This window comes from Lissotriton helveticus, chromosome 8 (genome assembly GCF_964261635.1).
Source record: "Lissotriton helveticus chromosome 8, aLisHel1.1, whole genome shotgun sequence".
Classification (NCBI taxonomy): domain Eukaryota; kingdom Metazoa; phylum Chordata; class Amphibia; order Caudata; family Salamandridae; genus Lissotriton; species Lissotriton helveticus.
Window position 1 is genome coordinate 1,542,428,330 of NC_136069.1, and position 23,099 is coordinate 1,542,451,428.

Consider the following 23,099-nt stretch of genomic DNA (forward strand, 5'->3'; position numbering starts at 1 on the left):
TTTCAGATCAACTGTCCCTAGCAAGGAACGTCTGAGCACATCCATTCTTTTGCTCTCTAGCCCCTGGCTTGGGACTCACCCTCACTGGCTGAGGAGTGAAGTTCTGCATACCAACGTTGCATAGAAGGTATGTTTGTGATTGGTTTGAGATGGGTGGGAGGTCAAGAGCAGGGAAAAGCAAGTCACTTTCACTTCTAGTCTCCTCTTCTATGCCTACCTGCCGTTCACTCACTCTGTCTTTGTTTCATTCTCTCCTTCCTCAACACCCCATCTCACTCACTCGCTCTATCATTTGTGCTCTTTCCCCTTACTCTTCATTTCATAGTGGAAACATCTCTTGAATGGATCATTAGAAAATGAGGTTACATAAAATTAAAAATCTACTTATTGGAAACCAAAAATATCACAAGACTGAATGTAAGCCATTTCTTCAATAAAAGGGATTTTTTAGGCACCCCCCAAAAAACACATAAAACACCACTAGTGCTAGAAGAATATTATAAGAGCTTGAAGACAGAATTGGGCAAATTCATTTGCAGTTGAAACTGAAGTTTGGTACTTATTCAGATATTATATGCACTGCCAATTTTTAGCTGAGATTCTGAAGGAACGCAGAGACAAAATGGACTTAAAGTTTTGTCAGAAGTGAGATTCGAACCCACGCCTCCAGGAGAGACTGCGGCCTTAACGCAGCGCCTTAGACCACTCGGCCATCCTGACCACATGTTGCTTGTCCATCTACATAGTGAGAAAGATAGTGTGAACAAAAAAAACACACATCTTAGGCCATAAGTGGCTATAGCAAGAAAAAAACTCACTGCACTTTTCCAAAAAGACAACCATATAAGCCCATGTGAGGGAAATGATCTGATTTTCTCCCTCAAGAAAAAAGAAGATTAAACACAGGTTTGTCAGAAGTGGGATTTGAACCCACGCCTCCAGAAGAGACTGCGACCTGAACGCAGCGTCTTAGACCACTCGGCCATCCTGATTTGCATTTGCAGCACCTTCCACAAGCCAGACAGCCATGCAAGTTTGGTACCGAAAAGGCATGCCCTCAATTTATTTATCCCATTATAAGCATTTCCAACAGATCTTTGAACAATCCATACAGAGCAGTACCTATGAAGAACTCTTTAGACCTTTAAAGCGTACAAAGAGAAAGTGCTATTCACCAGCCACTTGAACGGCCCAAAGCTGCTTTGAAATTGAGTCAACAGCCACATCTTGGCTGACTAAAGCAAATTGAACAAGGGAGCTCAATGTCACAACATAGGGTGGAATACGCAAATCTAAGCAGCCCCTGATCACAGCCCTGAGGACATTGCTGTAAGTGTGCTGGAGTACAGCTGTCTACCAGGTGCTTGGCATTCTTCCAAATTTGCATGGCCTGTCTGGCCAGGGAATACAAGAGCATGACTCTTCTAGATGAGCTCTTACATGGGTCCTAAGCTCATTTGGTAAGGATTGCACTTTATCAGCAAGACTTTGTACAACAGAAATATATGAGAAACCCAAGCTTTCTTGACTAGACGAGGACGGAATAACGTCCCAGGTGAAGACGAACAGATGCAACTTCCATCAGATGTTATCCTGATGAAGAAGATTATATCTCCAAAAGTCATGTCAGAAGTGGGATTCGAACCCACGCCTCCAGAGGAGACTGCGGCCTAAACACAGCGCCTTAGACCACTCGGCCATCCTGACAGTGGAGAGTCCTAAGAAATGTATAAAAGTCACTCAGAAATTTCTGCGTCCATGCAAGCTTGAAATAATTTCAACCTTCAAACACAAGGTGCAACTTTTTGCACAGGACAATAAACACAGAAGATCACATATGAAAGCATTTCATTTCACAGGTGTACTGTTTTTATGCTTTTAGAATAACTTATACCTCTCACCAGCTATTTAGGGTTCTGTATCCTACTCACAAAATTACCTTGCCTGCGACCTCTCTCTTTATACACAAACAACTACTGCTCAGGAAGTAGGAAGGCAGAAGGTGGGGCAGTTTATGCAAATTTATGCTGTCAATGTGCCTTGCAGATTCATGCAGAATTTCTAGTTCCTTGCTGGAAACAAGAGAGCAGGCCTTGTTTCAGATCAACTGTCCCTAGCAAGGAACGTCTGAGCACATCCATTCTTTTGCTCTCTAGCCCCTGGCTTGGGACTCACCCTCACTGGCTGAGGAGTGAAGTTCTGCATACCAACGTTGAATAGAAGGCATGTGTGTGATTGGTTTGAGATGGGTGGGAGGTCAAAAGCAGGGAAAAGCAAGTCACCTTCACTTCTAGTCTCCTCTTCTATGCCTACCTGCCGTTCACTCACTCTGTCTTTGTTTCATTCTCTCCTTCCTCAACACCCCATCTCACTCACTGGCTCTATCATTTGTGCTCTTTCCCCTTGCTCTTCATTTCATAGTGGAAACATCTCTTGAATGGATCATTAGAAAATGAGGTTACATAAAATTAAAAATCTACTTATTGGAAACCAAAAATATCACAAGACTGAATGTAAGCCATTTCTTCAATAAAAGGGATTTTTTAGGCACCCCCCAAAAAACACATAAAACACCACTAGTGCTAGAAGAATATTATACGAGCTTGAAGACAGAATTGGGCAAATTCATTTGCAGTTGAAACTGAAGTTTGGTACTTATTCAGATATTATATGCACTGCCAATTTTTTGCTGAGATTCTGAAGGAACGCAGAGACAAAATTGACTTAAAGTTTTGTCAGAAGTGGGATTCGAACCCACGCCTCCAGGAGAGACTGCGGCCTTAATGCAGTGCCTTAGACCACTCGGCCATCCTGACCACATGTTGCTTGCTCATCTACATAGTGAGAAAGATAGTGTGAACAAAAAAACACACATCTTAGGCCATGAGTGGCTATAGCAAGAAAAAAACTCACTGCACTTTTCCAAAAAGACAACCATATAAGCCCATGTGAGGGAAATGATCTGATTTTCTCCCTCAAGAAAAAAGAAGATTAAACACAGGTTTGTCAGAAGTGGGATTTAAACCCACGCCTCCAGAAGAGACTGCGACCTGAACGCAGCGCCTTAGACCACTGGGCCATCCTGACTTGCATTTGCAGCACCTTCCACAAGCCAGACAGCCATGCAAGTGGGGTACCGAAAAGGCATGCCCTCAATTTATTTATCCCATTATAAGCATTTCCAACAGATCTTTGAACAATCCATACAGAGCAGTACCTATGAAGAACTCTTTAGACCTTTAATGAGTACAAAGAGAAAGTGCTATTCACCAGCCGCTTGAACGGCCCAAAGCTGCTTTGAAATTGAGTCAATAGCCACATCTTGGCTGACTAAAGCAAATTCAACAAGGGATCTCAATGTCACAACATAGGGTGGAATTCGCAAATCTAAGTAGCCCCTGATCACTGCCCTGAGGAAATTGCTGTAAGTGTGCTGGAGTCCAGCTGTCTACCAGGTGCTTGGCATTCTTCTAAATGTGTATGGCCTGTCTGGCCAGGGAATACAAGAGAATGACTCTTCTAGATGAGCTCTTACATGGGTCATAAGCTCATTTGGTAAGGATTGCACTTTATCAGCAAGACTTTGTGCAACAGAAATATATGAGAAACTCAAGCTCTCTTGACTAGACGAGGACAGAATAACGTCCCAGGTGAAGACGAACAGAAGCAACTTCCATCAGATGTTATCCTGATGAAGAAGATTATATCTCCAAAAGTCATTTCAGAAGTGGGATTCGAACCCACGCCTTCAGAGGAGACTGCGGCCTAAACACAGCGCCTTAGACCACTCGGCCATCCTGACAGTGAAGAGTCCTAAGAAATGTATAAAAGTCACTCAGAAATTTCTGCGTCCATGCAAGCTTGAAATAATTTCAACCTTCAAACACAAGGTGCAACTTTTTGCACAGGACAATAAACACAGAAGATCACATATGAAAGCATTTCATTTCACAGGTGTACTGTTTTTATGCTTTTAGAATAACTTATACCTCTCACCAGCTATTTAGGGTTCTGTATCCTACTCACAAAATTACCTTGCCTGCGACCTTTCTCTCTATACACAAACAACTACTGCTCAGGAAGTAGGAAGGCAGAAGGTGGGGCAGTTTATGCAAATTTATGCTGGCAATGTGCCTTGCACATTCATGCAGAATTTCTAGATCCTTGCTGGAAACAAGAGAGCAGGCTTTGTTTCAGATCAACTGTCCCTAGCAAGGAACGTCTGAGCACATCCATTCTTTTGCTCTCTAGCCCCTGGCTTGGGACTCACCCTCACTGGCTGAGGAGTGAAGTTCTGCATACCAACTTTGCATAGAAGGTATGTTTGTGATTGGTTTGAGATGGATGGGAGGTCAAGAGCAGGGAAAAGCAAGTCACTTTCACTTCTAGTCTCCTCTTCTATGTCTACCTGCCGTTCACTCACTCTGTCTTTGTTTCATTTTCTGCTTCCTCAACACCCCATCTCACTCACTCGCTCTATCATTTGTGCTCTTTCCCCTTGCTCTTCATTTCATAGTGGAAACATCTCTTGAATGGATCATTAGAAAATGAGGTTACATAAAATTAAAAATCTACTTATTGGAAACCAAAAATATCACAAGACTGAATGTAAGCCATTTCTTCAATAAAAGATTTTTTAGGCACCCCCCAAAAAACACATAAACACCACGACTGCTAGAAGAACATTATAAGAGCTTGAAGACAGAATTGGGCAAATTCATTTGCAGTTGAAACTGAAGTTTGGTACTTATTCAGATATTATATGCACTGCCAATTTTTAGCTGAGATTCTGAAGGAACGCAGAGACAAAATGGACTTAAAGTTTTGTCAGAAGTGAGATTCGAACCCACGCCTCCAGGAGAGACTGCGGCCTTAACGCAGCGCCTTAGACCACTCGGCCATCCTGACCCCATGTTGCTTGTCCATCTACATAGTGAGAAAGATAGTGTGAACAAAAAAAACACACATCTTAGGCCATAAGTGGCTATAGCAAGAAAAAAACTCACTGCACTTTTCCAAAAAGACAACCATATAAGCCCATGTGAGGGAAATGATCTGATTTTCTCCCTCAAGAAAAAAGAAGATTAAACACAGGTTTGTCAGAAGTGAGATTTGAACCCACGCCTCCAGAAGAGACTGCGACCTGAACGCAGCGCCTTAGACCACTCGGCCATCCTGACTTGCATTTGCAGCACCTTCCACAAGCCAGACAGCCATGCAAGTTTGGTACCGAAAAGGCATGCCCTCAATTTATTTATCCCATTATAAGCATTTCCAACAGATCTTTGAACAATCCATACAGAGCAGTACCTATGAAGAACTCTTTAGACCTTTAAAGCGTACAAAGAGAAAGTGCTATTCACCAGCCAATTGAACGGCGCAAAACTGCTTTGAAATTGAGTCAACAGCCACATCTTGGCTGACTAAAGCAAATTCAACAAGGGAGCTCAATGTCACAACATAGGGTGGTATACGCAAATCTAAGCAGCCCCTGATCACAGCCCTGAGGACATTGCTGTAAGTGTGCTGGAGTACAGCTGTCTACCAGGTGCTTGGCATTCTTCCAAATTTGCATGGCCTGTCTGGCCAGGGAATACAAGAGCATGACTCTTCTAGATGAGCTCTTACATGGGTCCTAAGCTCATTTGATAAGGATTGCTCTTTATCAGCAAGACTTTGTACAACAGAAATATATGAGAAACCCAAGCTCTCTTGACTAGACGAGGACGGAATAACGTCCCAGGTGAAGACGAACAGATGCAACTTCCATCAGATGTTATCCTGATGAAGAAGATTATATCTCCAAAAGTCATGTCAGAAGTGGGATTCGAACCCACGCCTCCAGAGGAGACTGCAGCCTAAACACAGCGCCTTAGACCACTCAGCCATCCTGACAGTGGAGAGTCCTAAGAAATGTATAAAAGTCACTCAGAAATTTCTGCGTCCATGCAAGCTTGAAATAATTTCAACCTTCAAACACAAGGTGCAACTTTTTGCACAGGACAATAAACACAGAAGATCACATATGAAAGCATTTCATTTCACAGGTGTACTGTTTTTATGCTTTTAGAATAACTTATACCTCTCACCAGCTATTTAGGGTTCTGTATCCTACTCACAAAATTACCTTGCCTGCGACCTCTCTCTTTATACACAAACAACTACTGCTCAGGAAGTAGGAAGGCAGAAGGTGGGGCAGTTTATGAAAATGTATGCTGTCAATGTGCCTTGCAGATTCATGCAGAATTTCTAGATCCTTGCTGGAAACAAGAGAGCAGGCCTTGTTTCAGATCAACTGTCCCTAGCAAGGAACGTCTGAGCACATCCATTATTTTGCTCTCTAGCCCCTGGCTTGGGACTCACCCTCACTGGCTGAGGAGTGAAGTTCTGCATACCAACGTTGCATAGAAGGTATGTTTGTGATTGGTTTGAGATGGGTGGGAGGTCAAGAGCAGGGAAAAGCAAGTCACTTTCACTTCTAGTCTCCTCTTCTATGCCTACCTGCCGTTCACTCACTCTGTCTTTGTTTCATTCTCTCCTTCCTCAACACCCCATCTCACTCACTCGCTCTATCATTTGTGCTCTTTCCCCTTGCTCTTCATTTCATAGTGGAAACATCTCTTGAATGGATCATTAGAAAATGAGGTTACATAAAATTAAAAATCTACTTATTGGAAACCAAAAATATCACAAGACTGAATGTAAGCCATTTCTTCAATAAAAGGGCTTTTTTAGGCACCCCCAAAAAACACATAAAACACCACTAGTGCTAGAAGAATATTATAAGAGCTTGAAGACAGAATTGGGCAAATTCATTTGCAGTTGAAACTGAAGTTTGGTACTTATTCAGATATTATATGCACTGCCAATTTTTAGCTGAGATTCTGAAGGAACGCAGAGACAAAATGGACTTAAAGTTTTGTCAGAAGTGAGATTCGAACCCACGCCTCCAGGAGAGACTGCGGCCTTAACGCAGCGCCTTAGACCACTCGGCCTTCCTGACCACATTTTGCTTGTTCATCTACATAGTGAGAAAGATAGTGTGAACAAAAAAACACACATCTTAGGCCATGAGTGGCTATAGCAAGAAAAAAACTCACTGCACTTTTCCAAAAAGACAACCATATAAGCCCATGTGAGGGAAATGATCTGATTTTCTCCCTCAAGAAAAAAGAAGATTAAACACAGGTTTGTCAGAAGTGGGATTTGAACGCACGCCTCAAGAAGAGACTGCGACCGGAACGCAGCGCCTTAGACCACTCGGCCATCCTGACTTGCATTTGCAGCACCTTCCACAAGCCAGACAGCCATGCAAGTTTGGTACCGAAAAGGCATGCCCTCAATTTATTTATCCCATTATAAGCATTTCCAACAGATCTTTGAACAATCCATACAGAGCAGTACCTATGAAGAACTCTTTAGACCTTTAAAGCGTACAAAGAGAAAGTGCTATTCACCAGCCACTTGAACGGCGCAAAGCTGCTTTGAAATTGAGTCAACAGCCACATCTTGGCTGACTAAAGCAAATTCAACAAGGGAGCTCAATGTCACAACATAGGGTGGAATACACAAATCTAAGCAGCCCCTGATCACAGCCCTGAGGACATTGCTGTAAGTGTGCTGGAGTACAGCTGTCTACCAGGTGCTTGGCATTCTTCCAAATTTGCATGGCCTGTCTGGCCAGGGAATACAAGAGCATGACTCTTCTAGATGAGCTCCTACATGGGTCCTAAGCTCATTTGGTAAGGATTGCACTTTATCAGCAAGACTTTGTACAACAGAAATATATGAGAAACCCAAGCTCTCTTGACTAGACGAGGACGGAATAACGTCCCAGGTGAAGACGAACAGATGCAACTTCCATCAGATGTTATCCTGATGAAGAAGATTATATCTCCAAAAGTCATTTCAGAAGTGGGATTTCGAACCCACGCCTCCAGAGGAGACTGCAGCCTAAACACAGCGCCTTAGACCACTCGGCCATCCTGACAGTGAAGAGTCCTAAGAAATGTATAAAAGTCACTCAGAAATTTCTGCGTCCATGCAAGCTTGAAATAATTTCAACCTTCAAACACAAGGTGCAACTTTTTGCACAGGACAATAAACACAGAAGATCACATATGCAAGCATTTCATTTCACAGGTGTACTTTTTTTATGCTTTTAGAATAACTTATACCTCTCACCAGCTATTTAGGGTTCTGTATCCTACTCACAAAATTATCTTGCCTGCGACCTCTCTCTTTATACACAAACAACTATTGCTCAGGAAGTAGGAAGGCAGAAGGTGGGGCAGTTTATGCAAATTTATGCTGTCAATGTGCCTTGCAGATTCATGCAGAATTTCTAGATCCTTGCTGGAAACAAGAGAGCAGGCCTTGTTTCAGATCAACTGTCCCTAGCAAGGAACGTCTGAGTACATCCATTCTTTTGCTCTCTAGCCCCTGGCTTGGGATTCACCCTCACTGGCTGAGGAGTGAAGTTCTGCATACCAACGTTGCATAGAAGGCATGTTTGTGATTGGTTTGAGATGGGTGGGAGGTCAAGAGCAGGGAAAAGCAAGTCACCTTCACTTCTAGTCTCCTCTTCTATGCCTACCTGCCGTTCACTCACTCTGTCTTTGTTTCATTCTCTCCTTCCTCAACACCCCATCTCACTCACTGGCTCTATCATTTGTGCTCTTTCCCCTTGCTCTTCATTTCATAGTGGAAACATCTCTTGAATGGATCATTAGAAAATGAGGTTACATAAAATTAAAAATCTACTTATTGGAAACCAAAAATATCACAAGACTGAATGTAAGCCATTTCTTCAATAAAAGGGATTTTTTAGGCACCCCCCAAAAAACACATAAAACACCACTAGTGCTAGAAGAATATTATACGAGCTTGAAGACAGAATTGGGCAAACTCATTTGCAGTTGAAACTGAAGTTTGGTACTTATTCAGATATTATATGCACTGCCAATTTTTAGCTGAGATTCTGAAGGAACGCAGAGACAAAATGGACTTAAAGTTTTGTCAGAAGTGGGTTTGGAACCCACGCCTCCAGGAGAGACTGCGGCCTTAATGCAGTGCCTTAGACCACTCGGTCATCCTGACCACATGTTGCTTGTTCATCTACATAGTGAGAAAGATAGTGTGAACAAAAAAACACACATCTTAGGCCATGAGTGGCTATAGCAAGAAAAAAACTCACTGCACTTTTCCAAAAAGACAACCATATAAGCCCATGTGAGGGAAATGATCTGATTTTCTCCCTCAAGAAAAAAGGAGATTAAACACAGGTTTGTCTGAAGTGGGATTTGAACCCACGCCTCCAGAAGAGACTGCGACCTGAACGCAGCGCCTTAGACCACTGGGCCATCCTGACTTGCATTTGCAGCACCTTCCACAAGCCAGACAGCCATGCAAGTGGGGTACCGAAAAGGCATGCCCTCAATTTATTTATCCCATTATAAGCATTTCCAACAGATCTTTGAACAATCCATACAGAGCAGTACCTATGAAGAACTCTTTAGACCTTTAATGAGTACAAAGAGAAAGTGCTATTCACCAGCCACTTGAACGGCCCAAAGCTGCTTTGAAATTGAGTCAATAGCCACATCTTGGCTGACTAAAGCAAATTCAACAAGGGATCTCAATGTCACAACATAGGGTGGAATTCGCAAATCTAAGTAGCCCCTGATCACTGCCCTGAGGAAATTGCTGTAAGTGTGCTGGAGTCCAGCTGTCTACCAGGTGCTTGGCATTCTTCCAAATGTGTATGGCCTGTCTGGCCAGGGAATACAAGAGAATTACTCTTCTAGATGAGCTCTTACATGGGTCATAAGCTCATTTGGTAAGGATTGCACTTTATCAGCAAGACTTTGTACAACAGAAATATATGAGAAACTCAAGCTCTCTTGACTAGACGAGGACAGAATAACGTCCCAGGTGAAGACGAACAGAAGCAACTTCCATCAGATGTTATCCTGATGAAGAAGATTATATCTCCAAAAGTGGTTTCAGAAGTGGGATTCGAACCCACGCCTTCAGAGGAGACTGCAGCCTAAACACAGCGCCTTAGACCACTCGGCCATCCTGACAGTGAAGAGTCCTAAGAAATGTATAAAAGTCACTCAGAAATTTCTGCGTCCATGCAAGCTTGAAATAATTTCAACCTTCAAACACAAGGTGCAACTTTTTGCACAGGACAATAAACACAGAAGATCACATATGAAAGCATTTCATTTCACAGGTGTACTGTTTTTATGCTTTTAGAATAACTTATACCTCTCACCAGCTATTTAGGGTTCTGTATCCTACTCACAAAATTACCTTGCCTGCGACCTTTCTCTCTATACACAAACAACTACTGCTCAGGAAGTAGGAAGGCAGAAGGTGGGGCAGTTTATGCAAATTTATGCTGGCAATGTGCCTTGCACATTCATGCAGAATTTCTAGATCCTTGCTGGAAACAAGAGAGCAGGCCTTGTTTCAGATCAACTGTCCCTAGCAAGGAACGTCTGAGCACATCCATTCTTTTGCTCTCTAGCCCCTGGCTTGGGACTCACCCTCACTGGCTGAGGAGTGAAGTTCTGCATACCAACTTTGCATAGAAGGTATGTTTGTGATTGGTTTGAGATGGGTGGGAGGTCAAGAGCAGGGAAAAGCAAGTCACTTTCACTTCTAGTCTCCTCTTCTATGCCTACCTGCCGTTCACTCACTCTGTCTTTGTTTCATTTTCTCCTTCCTCAACACCCCATCTCACTCACTCGCTCTATCATTTGTGCTCTTTCCCCTTGCTCTTCATTTCATAGTGGAAACATCTCTTGAATGGATCATTAGAAAATGAGGTTACATAAAATTAAAAATCTACTTATTGGAAACCAAAAATATCACAAGACTGAATGTAAGCCATTTCTTCAATAAAAGAATTTTTAGGCACCCCCCAAAAAACACATAAAACACCACGACTGCTAGAAGAACATTATAAGAGCTTGAAGACAGAATTGGGCAAATTCATGTGCAGTTGAAACTGAAGTTTGGTACTTATTCAGATATTATATGCACTGCCAATTTTTAGCTGAGATTCTGAAGGAACGCAGAGACAAAATGGACTTAAAGTTTTGTCAGAAGTGAGATTCGAACCCACGCCTCCAGGAGAGACTGCGGCCTTAACGCAGCGCCTTAGACCACTTGGCCATCCTGACCCCATGTTGCTTGTCCATCTACATAGTGAGAAAGATAGTGTGAACAAAAAAAACACACATCTTAGGCCATAAGTGGCTATAGCAAGAAAAAAACTCACTGCACTTTTCCAAAAAGACAACCATATAAGCCCATGTGAGGGAAATGATCTGATTTTCTCCCTCAAGAAAAAAGAAGATTAAACACAGGTTTGTCAGAAGTGAGATTTGAACCCACGCCTCCAGAAGAGACTGCGACCTGAACGCAGCGCCTTAGACCACTCGGCCATCCTGACTTGCATTTGCAGCACCTTCCACAAGCCAGACAGCCATGCAAGTTTGGTACCGAAAAGGCATGCCCTCAATTTATTTATCCCATTATAAGCATTTCCAACAGATCTTTGAACAATCCATACAGAGCAGTACCTATGAAGAACTCTTTAGACCTTTAAAGCGTACAAAGAGAAAGTGCTATTCACCAGCCAATTGAACGGCGCAAAACTGCTTTGAAATTGAGTCAACAGCCACATCTTGGCTGACTAAAGCAAATTCAACAAGGGAGCTCAATGTCACAACATAGGGTGGTATACGCAAATCTAAGCAGCCCCTGATCACAGCCCTGAGGACATTGCTGTAAGTGTGCTGGAGTACAGCTGTCTACCAGGTGCTTGGCATTCTTCCAAATTTGCATGGCCTGTCTGGCCAGGGAATACAAGAGCATGACTCTTCTAGATGAGCTCTTACATGGGTCCTAAGCTCATTTGATAAGGATTGCTCTTTATCAGCAAGACTTTGTACAACAGAAATATATGAGAAACCCAAGCTCTCTTGACTAGACGAGGACGGAATAACGTTCCAGGTGAAGACGAACAGATGCAACTTCCATCAGATGTTATCCTGATGAAGAAGATTATATCTCCAAAAGTCATGTCAGAAGTGGGATTCGAACCCACGCCTCCAGAGGAGACTGCGGCCTAAACACAGCGCCTTAGACCACTCAGCCATCCTGACAGTGGAGAGTCCTAAGAAATGTATAAAAGTCACTCAGAAATTTCTGCGTCCATGCAAGCTTGAAATAATTTCAACCTTCAAACACAAGGTGCAACTTTTTGCACAGGACAATAAACACAGAAGATCACATATGAAAGCATTTCATTTCACAGGTGTACTGTTTTTATGCTTTTAGAATAACTTATACCTCTCACCAGCTATTTAGGGTTCTGTATCCTACTCACAAAATTACCTTGCCTGCGACCTCTCTCTTTATACACAAACAACTACTGCTCAGGAAGTAGGAAGGCAGAAGGTGGGGCAGTTTATGAAAATGTATGCTGTCAATGTGCCTTGCAGATTCATGCAGAATTTCTAGATCCTTGCTGGAAACAAGAGAGCAGGCCTTGTTTCAGATCAACTGTCCCTAGCAAGGAACGTCTGAGCACATCCATTATTTTGCTCTCTAGCCCCTGGCTTGGGACTCACCCTCACTGGCTGAGGAGTGAAGTTCTGCATACCAACGTTGCATAGAAGGTATGTTTGTGATTGGTTTGAGATGGGTGGGAGGTCAAGAGCAGGGAAAAGCAAGTCACTTTCACTTCTAGTCTCCTCTTCTATGCCTACCTGCCGTTCACTCACTCTGTCTTTGTTTCATTCTCTCCTTCCTCAACACCCCATCTCACTCACTCGCTCTATCATTTGTGCTCTTTCCCCTTGCTCTTCATTTCATAGTGGAAACATCTCTTGAATGGATCATTAGAAAATGAGGTTACATAAAATTAAAAATCTACTTATTGGAAACCAAAAATATCACAAGACTGAATGTAAGCCATTTCTTCAATAAAAGGGATTTTTTAGGCACCCCCAAAAAACACATAAAACACCACTAGTGCTAGAAGAATATTATAAGAGCTTGAAGACAGAATTGGGCAAATTCATTTGCAGTTGAAACTGAAGTTTGGTACTTATTCAGATATTATATGCACTGCCAATTTTTAGCTGAGATTCTGAAGGAACGCAGAGACAAAATGGACTTAAAGTTTTGTCAGAAGTGAGACTCGAACCCACGCCTCCAGGAGAGACTGCGGCCTTAACGCAGTGCCTTAGACCACTCGGCCATCCTGACCACATGTTGCTTGTTCATCTACATAGTGAGAAAGATAGTGTGAACAAAAAAAACACACATCTTAGGCCATGAGTGGCTATAGCAAGAAAAAAACTCACTGCACTTTTCCAAAAAGACAACCATATAAGCCCATGTGAGGGAAATTATCTGATTTTCTCCCTCAAGAAAAAAGAAGATTAAACACAGGTTTGTCAGAAGTGGGATTTGAACCCACGCCTCAAGAAGAGACTGCGACCTGAACGCAGCGCCTTAGACCACTCGGCCATCCTGACTTGCATTTGCAGCACCTTCCACAAGCCAGACAGCCATGCAAGTTTGGTACCGAAAAGGCATGCCCTCAATTTATTTATCCCATTATAAGCATTTCCAACAGATCTTTGAACAATCCATACAGAGCAGTACCTATGAAGAACTCTTTAGACCTTTAAAGCGTACAAAGAGAAAGTGCTATTCACCAGCCACTTGAACGGCGCAAAGCTGCTTTGAAATTGAGTCAACAGCCACATCTTGGCTGACTAAAGCAAATTCAACAAGGGAGCTCAATGTCACAACATAGGGTGGAATACACAAATCTAAGCAGCCCCTGATCACAGCCCTGAGGACATTGCTGTAAGTGTGCTGGAGTACAGCTGTCTACCAGGTGCTTGGCATTCTTCCAAATTTGCATGGCCTGTCTGGCCAGGGAATACAAGAGCATGACTCTTCTAGATGAGCTCTTACATGGGTCCTAAGCTCATTTGGTAAGGATTGCACTTTATCAGCAAGACTTTGTACAACAGAAATATATGAGAAACCCAAGCTCTCTTGACTAGACGAGGACGGAATAACGTCCCAGGTGAAGACGAACAGATGCAACTTCCATCAGATGTTATCCTGATGAAGAAGATTATATCTCCAAAAGTCATTTCAGAAGTGGGATTTCGAACCCACGCCTCCAGAGGAGACTGCAGCCTAAACACAGCGCCTTAGACCACTCGGCCATCCTGACAGTGAAGAGTCCTAAGAAATGTATAAAAGTCACTCAGAAATTTCTGCGTCCATGCAAGCTTGAAATAATTTCAACCTTCAAACACAAGGTGCAACTTTTTGCACAGGACAATAAACACAGAAGATCACATATGCAAGCATTTCATTTCACAGGTGTACTTTTTTTTATGCTTTTAGAATAACTTATACCTCTCACCAGCTATTTAGGGTTCTGTATCCTACTCACAAAATTACCTTGCCTGCGACCTTTCTCTCTATACACAAACAACTACTGCTCAGGAAGTAGGAAGGCAGAAGGTGGGGCAGTTTATGCAAATTTATGCTGGCAATGTGCCTTGCACATTCATGCAGAATTTCTAGATCCTTGCTGGAAACAAGAGAGCAGGCCTTGTTTCAGATCAACTGTCCCTAGCAAGGAACGTCTGAGTACATCCATTCTTTTGCTCTCTAGCCCCTGGCTTGGGATTCACCCTCACTGGCTGAGGAGTGAAGTTCTGCATACCAACGTTGCATAGAAGGCATGTTTGTGATTGGTTTGAGATGGGTGGGAGGTCAAGAGCAGGGAAAAGCAAGTCACTTTCACTTCTAGTCTCCTCTTCTATGCCTACCTGCCGTTCACTCACTCTGTCTTTGTTTCATTTTCTCCTTCCTCAACACCCCATCTCACTCACTCGCTCTATCATTTGTGCTCTTTCCCCTTGCTCTTCATTTCATAGTGGAAACATCTCTTGAATGGATCATTAGAAAATGAGGTTACATAAAATTAAAAATCTACTTATTGGAAACCAAAAATATCACAAGACTGAATGTAAGCCATTTCTTCAATAAAAGAATTTTTAGGCACCCCCCAAAAAACACATAAAACACCACGACTGCTAGAAGAACATTATAAGAGCTTGAAGACAGAATTGGGCAAATTCATTTGCAGTTGAAACTGAAGTTTGGTACTTATTCAGATATTATATGCACTGCCAATTTTTAGCTGAGATTCTGAAGGAACGCAGAGACAAAATGGACTTAAAGTTTTGTCAGAAGTGAGATTCGAACCCACGCCTCCAGGAGAGACTGCGGCCTTAACGCAGCGCCTTAGACCACTCGGCCATCCTGACCCCATGTTGCTTGTCCATCTACATAGTGAGAAAGATAGTGTGAACAAAAAAAACACACATCTTAGGCCATAAGTGGCTATAGCAAGAAAAAAACTCACTGCACTTTTCCAAAAAGACAACCATATAAGCCCATGTGAGGGAAATGATCTGATTTTCTCCCTCAAGAAAAAAGAAGATTAAACACAGGTTTGTCAGAAGTGAGATTTGAACCCACGCCTCCAGAAGAGACTGCGACCTGAACGCAGCGCCTTAGACCACTCGGCCATCCTGACTTGCATTTGCAGCACCTTCCACAAGCCAGACAGCCATGCAAGTTTGGTACCGAAAAGGCATGCCCTCAATTTATTTATCCCATTATAAGCATTTCCAACAGATCTTTGAACAATCCATACAGAGCAGTACCTATGAAGAACTCTTTAGACCTTTAAAGCGTACAAAGAGAAAGTGCTATTCACCAGCCAATTGAACGGCGCAAAACTGCTTTGAAATTGAGTCAACAGCCACATCTTGGCTGACTAAAGCAAATTCAACAAGGGAGCTCAATGTCACAACATAGGGTGGTATACGCAAATCTAAGCAGCCCCTGATCACAGCCCTGAGGACATTGCTGTAAGTGTGCTGGAGTACAGCTGTCTACCAGGTGCTTGGCATTCTTCCAAATTTGCATGGCCTGTCTGGCCAGGGAATACAAGAGCATGACTCTTCTAGATGAGCTCTTACATGGGTCCTAAGCTCATTTGATAAGGATTGCTCTTTATCAGCAAGACTTTGTACAACAGAAATATATGAGAAACCCAAGCTCTCTTGACTAGACGAGGACGGAATAACGTTCCAGGTGAAGACGAACAGATGCAACTTCCATCAGATGTTATCCTGATGAAGAAGATTATATCTCCAAAAGTCATGTCAGAAGTGGGATTCGAACCCACGCCTCCAGAGGAGACTGCGGCCTAAACACAGCGCCTTAGACCACTCAGCCATCCTGACAGTGGAGAGTCCTAAGAAATGTATAAAAGTCACTCAGAAATTTCTGCGTCCATGCAAGCTTGAAATAATTTCAACCTTCAAACACAAGGTGCAACTTTTTGCACAGGACAATAAACACAGAAGATCACATATGAAAGCATTTCATTTCACAGGTGTACTGTTTTTATGCTTTTAGAATAACTTATACCTCTCACCAGCTATTTAGGGTTCTGTATCCTACTCACAAAATTACCTTGCCTGCGACCTCTCTCTTTATACACAAACAACTACTGCTCAGGAAGTAGGAAGGCAGAAGGTGGGGCAGTTTATGAAAATGTATGCTGTCAATGTGCCTTGCAGATTCATGCAGAATTTCTAGATCCTTGCTGGAAACAAGAGAGCAGGCCTTGTTTCAGATCAACTGTCCCTAGCAAGGAACGTCTGAGCACATCCATTATTTTGCTCTCTAGCCCCTGGCTTGGGACTCACCCTCACTGGCTGAGGAGTGAAGTTCTGCATACCAACGTTGCATAGAAGGTATGTTTGTGATTGGTTTGAGATGGGTGGGAGGTCAAGAGCAGGGAAAAGCAAGTCACTTTCACTTCTAGTCTCCTCTTCTATGCCTACCTGCCGTTCACTCACTCTGTCTTTGTTTCATTCTCTCCTTCCTCAACACCCCATCTCACTCACTCGCTCTATCATTTGTGCTCTTTCCCCTTGCTCTTCATTTCATAGTGGAAACATCTCTTGAATGGATCATTAGAAAATGAGGTTACATAAAATTAAAAATCTACTTATTGGAAACCAAAAATATCACAAGACTGAATGTAAGCCATTTCTTCAATAAAAGGGATTTTTTAGGCACCCCCAAAAAACACATAAAACACCACTAGTGCTAGAAGAATATTATAAGAGCTTGAAGACAGAATTGGGCAAATTCATTTGCAGTTGAAACTGAAGTTTGGTACTTATTCAGATATTATATGCACTGCCAATTTTTAGCTGAGATTCTGAAGGAACGCAGAGACAAAATGGACTTAAAGTTTTGTCAGAAGTGAGACTCGAACCCACGCCTCCAGGAGAGACTGCAGCCTTAACGCAGTGCCTTAGACCACTCGGCCATCCTGACCACATGCTGCTTGTTCATCTACATAGTGAGAAAGATAGTGTGAACAAAAAAAACACACATCTTAGGCCATGAGTGGCTATAGCAAGAAAAAAACTCACTGCACTTTTCCAAAAAGACAACCATATAAGCCCATGTGAGGGAAATGATCTGATTTTCTCCCTCAAGAAAAAAGAAGATTAAACACAGGTTTGTCAGAAGTGGGATTTGAACCCACGCCTCAAGAAGAGACTGCGACCTGAACGCAGCGCCTTAGACCACTCGGCCATCCTGACTTGCATTTGCAGCACCTTCCACAAGGCAGACAGCCATGCAAGTTTGGTACCGAAAAGGCATGCCCTCAATTTATTTATCCCATTATAAGCATTTCCAACAGATCTTTGAACAATCCATACAGAGCAGTACCTATGAAGAACTCTTTAGACCTTTAAAGCGTACAAAGAGAAAGTGCTATTCACCAGCCACTTGAACGGCGCAAAGCTGCTTTGAAATTGAGTCAACAGCCACATCTTGGCTGACTAAAGCAAATTCAACAAGGGAGCTCAATGTCACAACATAGGGTGGAATACACAAATCTAAGCAGCCCCTGATCACAGCCCTGAGGACATTGCTGTAAGTGTGCTGGAGTACAGCTGTCTACCAGGTGCTTGGCATTCTTCCAAATTTGCATGGCCTGTCTGGCCAGGGAATACAAGAGCATGACTCTTCTAGATGAGCTCTTACATGGGTCCTAAGCTCATTTGGTAAGGATTGCACTTTATCAGCAAGACTTTGTACAACAGAAATATATGAGAAACCCAAGCTCTCTTGACTAGACGAGGACGGAATAACGTCCCAGGTGAAGACGAACAGATGCAACTTCCATCAGATGTTATCCTGATGAAGAAGATTATATCTCCAAAAGTCATTTCAGAAGTGGGATTTCGAACCCACGCCTCCAGAGGAGACTGCAGCCTAAACACAGCGCCTTAGACCACTCGGCCATCCTAACAGTGAAGTGTCCTAAGAAATGTATAAAAGTCACTCCGAAATTTCTGCGTCCATGCAAGCTTGAAATAATTTCAACCTTCAAACACAAGGTGCAACTTTTTGCACAGGACAATAAACACAGAAGATCACATATGCAAGCATTTCATTTCACAGGTGTACTTTTTTTTATGCTTTTAGAATAACTTATACCTCTCACCAGCTATTTAGGGTTCTGTATCCTACTCACAAAATTATCTTGCCTGCGACCTCTCTCTTTATACACAAACAACTATTGCTCAGGAAGTAGGAAGGCAGAAGGTGGGGCAGTTTATGCAAATTTATGCTGTCAATGTGCCTTGCAGATTCATGCAGAATTTCTAGATCCTTGCTGGAAACAAGAGAGCAGGCCTTGTTTCAGATCAACTGTCCCTAGCAAGGAACGTCTGAGTACATCCATTCTTTTGCTCTCTAGCCCCTGGCTTGGGATTCACCCTCACTGGCTGAGGAGTGAAGTTCTGCATACCAACGTTGCATAGAAGGCATGTTTGTGATTGGTTTGAGATGGGTGGGAGGTCAAGAGCAGGGAAAAGCAAGTCACCTTCACTTCTAGTCTCCTCTTCTATGCCTACCTGCCGTTCACTCACTCTGTCTTTGTTTCATTCTCTCCTTCCTCAACACCCCATCTCACTCACTGGCTCTATCATTTGTGCTCTTTCCCCTTGCTCTTCATTTCATAGTGGAAACATCTCTTGAATGGATCATTAGAAAATGAGGTTACATAAAATTAAAAATCTACTTATTGGAAACCAAAAATATCACAAGACTGAATATAAGCCATGTCTTCAATAAAAGGGATTTTTTAGGCACCCCCCAAAAAACACATAAAACACCACTAGTGCTAGAAGAATATTATACGAGCTTGAAGACAGAATTGGGCAAATTCATTTGCAGTTGAAACTGAAGTTTGGTACTTATTCAGATATTATATGCACTGCCAATTTTTAGCTGAGATTCTGAAGGAACGCAGAGACAAAATGGACTTAAAGTTTTGTCAGAAGTGGGTTTGGAACCCACGCCTCCAGGAGAGACTGCGGCCTTAATGCAGTGCCTTAGACCACTCGGTCATCCTGACCACATGTTGCTTGTTCATCTACATAGTGAGAAAGATAGTGTGAACAAAAAAACACACATCTTAGGCCATGAGTGGCTATAGCAAGAAAAAAACTCACTGCACTTTTCCAAAAAGACAACCATATAAGCCCATGTGAGGGAAATGATCTGATTTTCTCCCTCAAGAAAAAAGGAGATTAAACACAGGTTTGTCTGAAGTGGGATTTGAACCCACGCCTCCAGAAGAGACTGCGACCTGAACGCAGCGCCTTAGACCACTGGGCCATCCTGACTTGCATTTGCAGCACCTTCCACAAGCCAGACAGCCATGCAAGTGGGGTACCGAAAAGGCATGCCCTCAATTTATTTATCCCATTATAAGCATTTCCAACAGATCTTTGAACAATCCATACAGAGCAGTACCTATGAAGAACTCTTTAGACCTTTAATGAGTACAAAGAGAAAGTGCTATTCACCAGCCACTTGAACGGCCCAAAGCTGCTTTGAAATTGAGTCAATAGCCACATCTTGGCTGACTAAAGCAAATTCAACAAGGGATCTCAATGTCACAACATAGGGTGGAATTCGCAAATCTAAGTAGCCCCTGATCACTGCCCTGAGGAAATTGCTGTAAGTGTGCTGGAGTCCAGCTGTCTACCAGGTGCTTGGCATTCTTCCAAATGTGTATGGCCTGTCTGGCCAGGGAATACAAGAGAATTACTCTTCTAGATGAGCTCTTACATGGGTCATAAGCTCATTTGGTAAGGATTGCACTTTATCAGCAAGACTTTGTACAACAGAAATATATGAGAAACTCAAGCTCTCTTGACTAGACGAGGACAGAATAACGTCCCAGGTGAAGACGAACAGAAGCAACTTCCATCAGATGTTATCCTGATGAAGAAGATTATATCTCCAAAAGTGGTTTCAGAAGTGGGATTCGAACCCACGCCTTCAGAGGAGACTGCAGCCTAAACACAGCGCCTTAGACCACTCGGCCATCCTGACAGTGAAGAGTCCTAAGAAATGTATAAAAGTCACTCAGAAATTTCTGCGTCCATGCAAGCTTGAAATAATTTCAACCTTCAAACACAAGGTGCAACTTTTTGCACAGGACAATAAACACAGAAGATCACATATGAAAGCATTTCATTTCACAGGTGTACTGTTTTTATGCTTTTAGAATAACTTATACCTCTCACCAGCTATTTAGGGTTCTGTATCCTACTCACAAAATTACCTTGCCTGCGACCTTTCTCTCTATACACAAACAACTACTGCTCAGGAAGTAGGAAGGCAGAAGGTGGGGCAGTTTATGCAAATTTATGCTGGCAATGTGCCTTGCACATTCATGCAGAATTTCTAGATCCTTGCTGGAAACAAGAGAGCAGGCCTTGTTTCAGATCAACTGTCCCTAGCAAGGAACGTCTGAGCACATCCATTCTTTTGCTCTCTAGCCCCTGGCTTGGGACTCACCCTCACTGGCTGAGGAGTGAAGTTCTGCATACCAACTTTGCATAGAAGGTATGTTTGTGATTGGTTTGAGATGGGTGGGAGGTCAAGAGCAGGGAAAAGCAAGTCACTTTCACTTCTAGTCTCCTCTTCTATGCCTACCTGCCGTTCACTCACTCTGTCTTTGTTTCATTTTCTCCTTCCTCAACACCCCATCTCACTCACTCGCTCTATCATTTGTGCTCTTTCCCCTTGCTCTTCATTTCATAGTGGAAACATCTCTTGAATGGATCATTAGAAAATGAGGTTACATAAAATTAAAAATCTACTTATTGGAAACCAAAAATATCACAAGACTGAATGTAAGCCATTTCTTCAATAAAAGGGATTTTTTAGGCACCCCCCAAAAAACACATAAAACACCACTAGTGCTAGAAGAATATTATACGAGCTTGAAGACAGAATTGGGCAAATTCATTTGCAGTTGAAACTGAAGTTTGGTACTTATTCAGATATTATATGCACTGCCAATTTTTAGCTGAGATTCTGAAGGAACGCAGAGACAAAATGGACTTAAAGTTTTGTCAGAAGTGGGATTCGAACCCACGCCTCCAGGAGAGACTGCGGCCTTAATGCAGTGCCTTAGACCACTCGGCCATCCTGACCACATGTTGCTTGTTCATCTACATAGTGAGAAAGATAGTGTGAACAAAAAAACACACATCTTAGGCCATGAGTGGCTATAGCAAGAAAAAAACTCACTGCACTTTTCCAAAAAGACAACCATATAAGCCCATGTGAGGGAAATGATCTGATTTTCTCCCTCAAGAAAAAAGAAGATTAAACACAGGTTTGTCAGAAGTGAGATTTGAACCCACGCCTCCAGAAGAGACTGCGACCTGAACGCAGCGCCTTAGACCACTCGGCCATCCTGACTTGCATTTGCAGCACCTTCCACAAGCCAGACAGCCATGCAAGTTTGGTACCGAAAAGGCATGCCCTCAATTTATTTATCCCATTATAAGCATTTCCAACAGATCTTTGAACAATCCATACAGAGCAGTACCTATGAAGAACTCTTTAGACCTTTAAAGCGTACAAAGAGAAAGTGCTATTCACCAGCCAATTGAACGGCGCAAAGCTGCTTTGAAATTGAGTCAACAGCCACATCTTGGCTGACTAAAGCAAATTCAACAAGGGAGCTCAATGTCACAACATAGGGTGGTATACGCAAATCTAAGCAGCCCCTGATCACAGCCCTGAGGACATTGCTGTAAGTGTGCTGGAGTACAGCTGTCTACCAGGTGCTTGGCATTCTTCCAAATTTGCATGGCCTGTCTGGCCAGGGAATACAAGAGCATGACTCTTCTAGATGAGCTCTTACATGGGTCCTAAGCTCATTTGATAAGGATTGCACTTTATCAGCAAGACTTTGTACAACAGAAATATATGAGAAACCCAAGCTCTCTTGACTAGACGAGGACGGAATAACGTCCCAGGTGAAGACGAACAGATGCAACTTCCATCAGATGTTATCCTGATGAAGAAGATTATATCTCCAAAAGTCATGTCAGAAGTGGGATTCGAACCCACGCCTCCAGAGGAGACTGCGGCCTAAACACAGCGCCTTAGACCACTCAGCCATCCTGACAGTGGAGAGTCCTAAGAAATGTATAAAAGTCACTCAGAAATTTCTGCGTCCATGCAAGCTTGAAATAATTTCAACCTTCAAACACAAGGTGCAACTTTTTGCACAGGACAATAAACACAGAAGATCACATATGAAAGCATTTCATTTCACAGGTGTACTGTTTTTATGCTTTTAGAATAACTTATACCTCTCACCAGCTATTTAGGGTTCTGTATCCTACTCACAAAATTACCTTGCCTGCGACCTCTCTCTTTATACACAAACAACTACTGCTCAGGAAGTAGGAAGGCAGAAGGTGGGGCAGTTTATGAAAATGTATGCTGTCAATGTGCCTTGCAGATTCATGCAGAATTTCTAGATCCTTGCTGGAAACAAGAGAGCAGGCCTTGTTTCAGATCAACTGTCCCTAGCAAGGAACGTCTGAGCACATCCATTCTTTTGC

The 23,099-nt window shown here is 42.8% G+C and overlaps 20 non-coding genes across 20 annotated transcripts; all 20 read right to left on the reverse strand.

The window, feature by feature from the left end:
- Nucleotides 1-637: 637 nt before the first annotated feature.
- Nucleotides 638-720, reverse strand: TRNAL-AAG (transfer RNA leucine (anticodon AAG)). Its single transcript has one exon. It is a non-coding gene; the product is annotated as a tRNA-Leu (tRNA).
- A 904-nt stretch (nucleotides 721-1,624) lies between these two features.
- Nucleotides 1,625-1,707, reverse strand: TRNAL-UAG (transfer RNA leucine (anticodon UAG)). The gene has a single exon. It is a non-coding gene; the product is annotated as a tRNA-Leu (tRNA).
- Nucleotides 1,708-2,733: 1,026 nt separating this feature from the next.
- TRNAL-AAG (transfer RNA leucine (anticodon AAG)) lies at nucleotides 2,734-2,816 on the reverse strand. The gene has a single exon. It is a non-coding gene; the product is annotated as a tRNA-Leu (tRNA).
- A 188-nt stretch (nucleotides 2,817-3,004) lies between these two features.
- On the reverse strand, nucleotides 3,005-3,087 carry TRNAL-CAG (transfer RNA leucine (anticodon CAG)). The gene has a single exon. It is a non-coding gene; the product is annotated as a tRNA-Leu (tRNA).
- Nucleotides 3,088-4,825: 1,738 nt separating this feature from the next.
- Nucleotides 4,826-4,908, reverse strand: TRNAL-AAG (transfer RNA leucine (anticodon AAG)). Its single transcript has one exon. It is a non-coding gene; the product is annotated as a tRNA-Leu (tRNA).
- A 189-nt stretch (nucleotides 4,909-5,097) lies between these two features.
- TRNAL-CAG (transfer RNA leucine (anticodon CAG)) lies at nucleotides 5,098-5,180 on the reverse strand. The gene has a single exon. It is a non-coding gene; the product is annotated as a tRNA-Leu (tRNA).
- A 632-nt stretch (nucleotides 5,181-5,812) lies between these two features.
- Nucleotides 5,813-5,895, reverse strand: TRNAL-UAG (transfer RNA leucine (anticodon UAG)). Its single transcript has one exon. It is a non-coding gene; the product is annotated as a tRNA-Leu (tRNA).
- Nucleotides 5,896-7,191: 1,296 nt separating this feature from the next.
- TRNAR-CCG (transfer RNA arginine (anticodon CCG)) lies at nucleotides 7,192-7,274 on the reverse strand. Its single transcript has one exon. It is a non-coding gene; the product is annotated as a tRNA-Arg (tRNA).
- Nucleotides 7,275-11,109: 3,835 nt separating this feature from the next.
- TRNAL-AAG (transfer RNA leucine (anticodon AAG)) lies at nucleotides 11,110-11,192 on the reverse strand. Its single transcript has one exon. It is a non-coding gene; the product is annotated as a tRNA-Leu (tRNA).
- Nucleotides 11,193-11,381: 189 nt separating this feature from the next.
- On the reverse strand, nucleotides 11,382-11,464 carry TRNAL-CAG (transfer RNA leucine (anticodon CAG)). The gene has a single exon. It is a non-coding gene; the product is annotated as a tRNA-Leu (tRNA).
- Nucleotides 11,465-12,096: 632 nt separating this feature from the next.
- Nucleotides 12,097-12,179, reverse strand: TRNAL-UAG (transfer RNA leucine (anticodon UAG)). The gene has a single exon. It is a non-coding gene; the product is annotated as a tRNA-Leu (tRNA).
- A 1,025-nt stretch (nucleotides 12,180-13,204) lies between these two features.
- On the reverse strand, nucleotides 13,205-13,287 carry TRNAL-AAG (transfer RNA leucine (anticodon AAG)). The gene has a single exon. It is a non-coding gene; the product is annotated as a tRNA-Leu (tRNA).
- A 189-nt stretch (nucleotides 13,288-13,476) lies between these two features.
- TRNAL-CAG (transfer RNA leucine (anticodon CAG)) lies at nucleotides 13,477-13,559 on the reverse strand. Its single transcript has one exon. It is a non-coding gene; the product is annotated as a tRNA-Leu (tRNA).
- A 1,741-nt stretch (nucleotides 13,560-15,300) lies between these two features.
- TRNAL-AAG (transfer RNA leucine (anticodon AAG)) lies at nucleotides 15,301-15,383 on the reverse strand. The gene has a single exon. It is a non-coding gene; the product is annotated as a tRNA-Leu (tRNA).
- Nucleotides 15,384-15,572: 189 nt separating this feature from the next.
- TRNAL-CAG (transfer RNA leucine (anticodon CAG)) lies at nucleotides 15,573-15,655 on the reverse strand. The gene has a single exon. It is a non-coding gene; the product is annotated as a tRNA-Leu (tRNA).
- Nucleotides 15,656-16,287: 632 nt separating this feature from the next.
- TRNAL-UAG (transfer RNA leucine (anticodon UAG)) lies at nucleotides 16,288-16,370 on the reverse strand. The gene has a single exon. It is a non-coding gene; the product is annotated as a tRNA-Leu (tRNA).
- Nucleotides 16,371-17,667: 1,297 nt separating this feature from the next.
- TRNAL-CAG (transfer RNA leucine (anticodon CAG)) lies at nucleotides 17,668-17,750 on the reverse strand. Its single transcript has one exon. It is a non-coding gene; the product is annotated as a tRNA-Leu (tRNA).
- Nucleotides 17,751-21,588: 3,838 nt separating this feature from the next.
- TRNAL-AAG (transfer RNA leucine (anticodon AAG)) lies at nucleotides 21,589-21,671 on the reverse strand. Its single transcript has one exon. It is a non-coding gene; the product is annotated as a tRNA-Leu (tRNA).
- Nucleotides 21,672-21,859: 188 nt separating this feature from the next.
- TRNAL-CAG (transfer RNA leucine (anticodon CAG)) lies at nucleotides 21,860-21,942 on the reverse strand. Its single transcript has one exon. It is a non-coding gene; the product is annotated as a tRNA-Leu (tRNA).
- A 632-nt stretch (nucleotides 21,943-22,574) lies between these two features.
- TRNAL-UAG (transfer RNA leucine (anticodon UAG)) lies at nucleotides 22,575-22,657 on the reverse strand. Its single transcript has one exon. It is a non-coding gene; the product is annotated as a tRNA-Leu (tRNA).
- Between the last annotated feature and the right edge of the window lie 442 nt (nucleotides 22,658-23,099).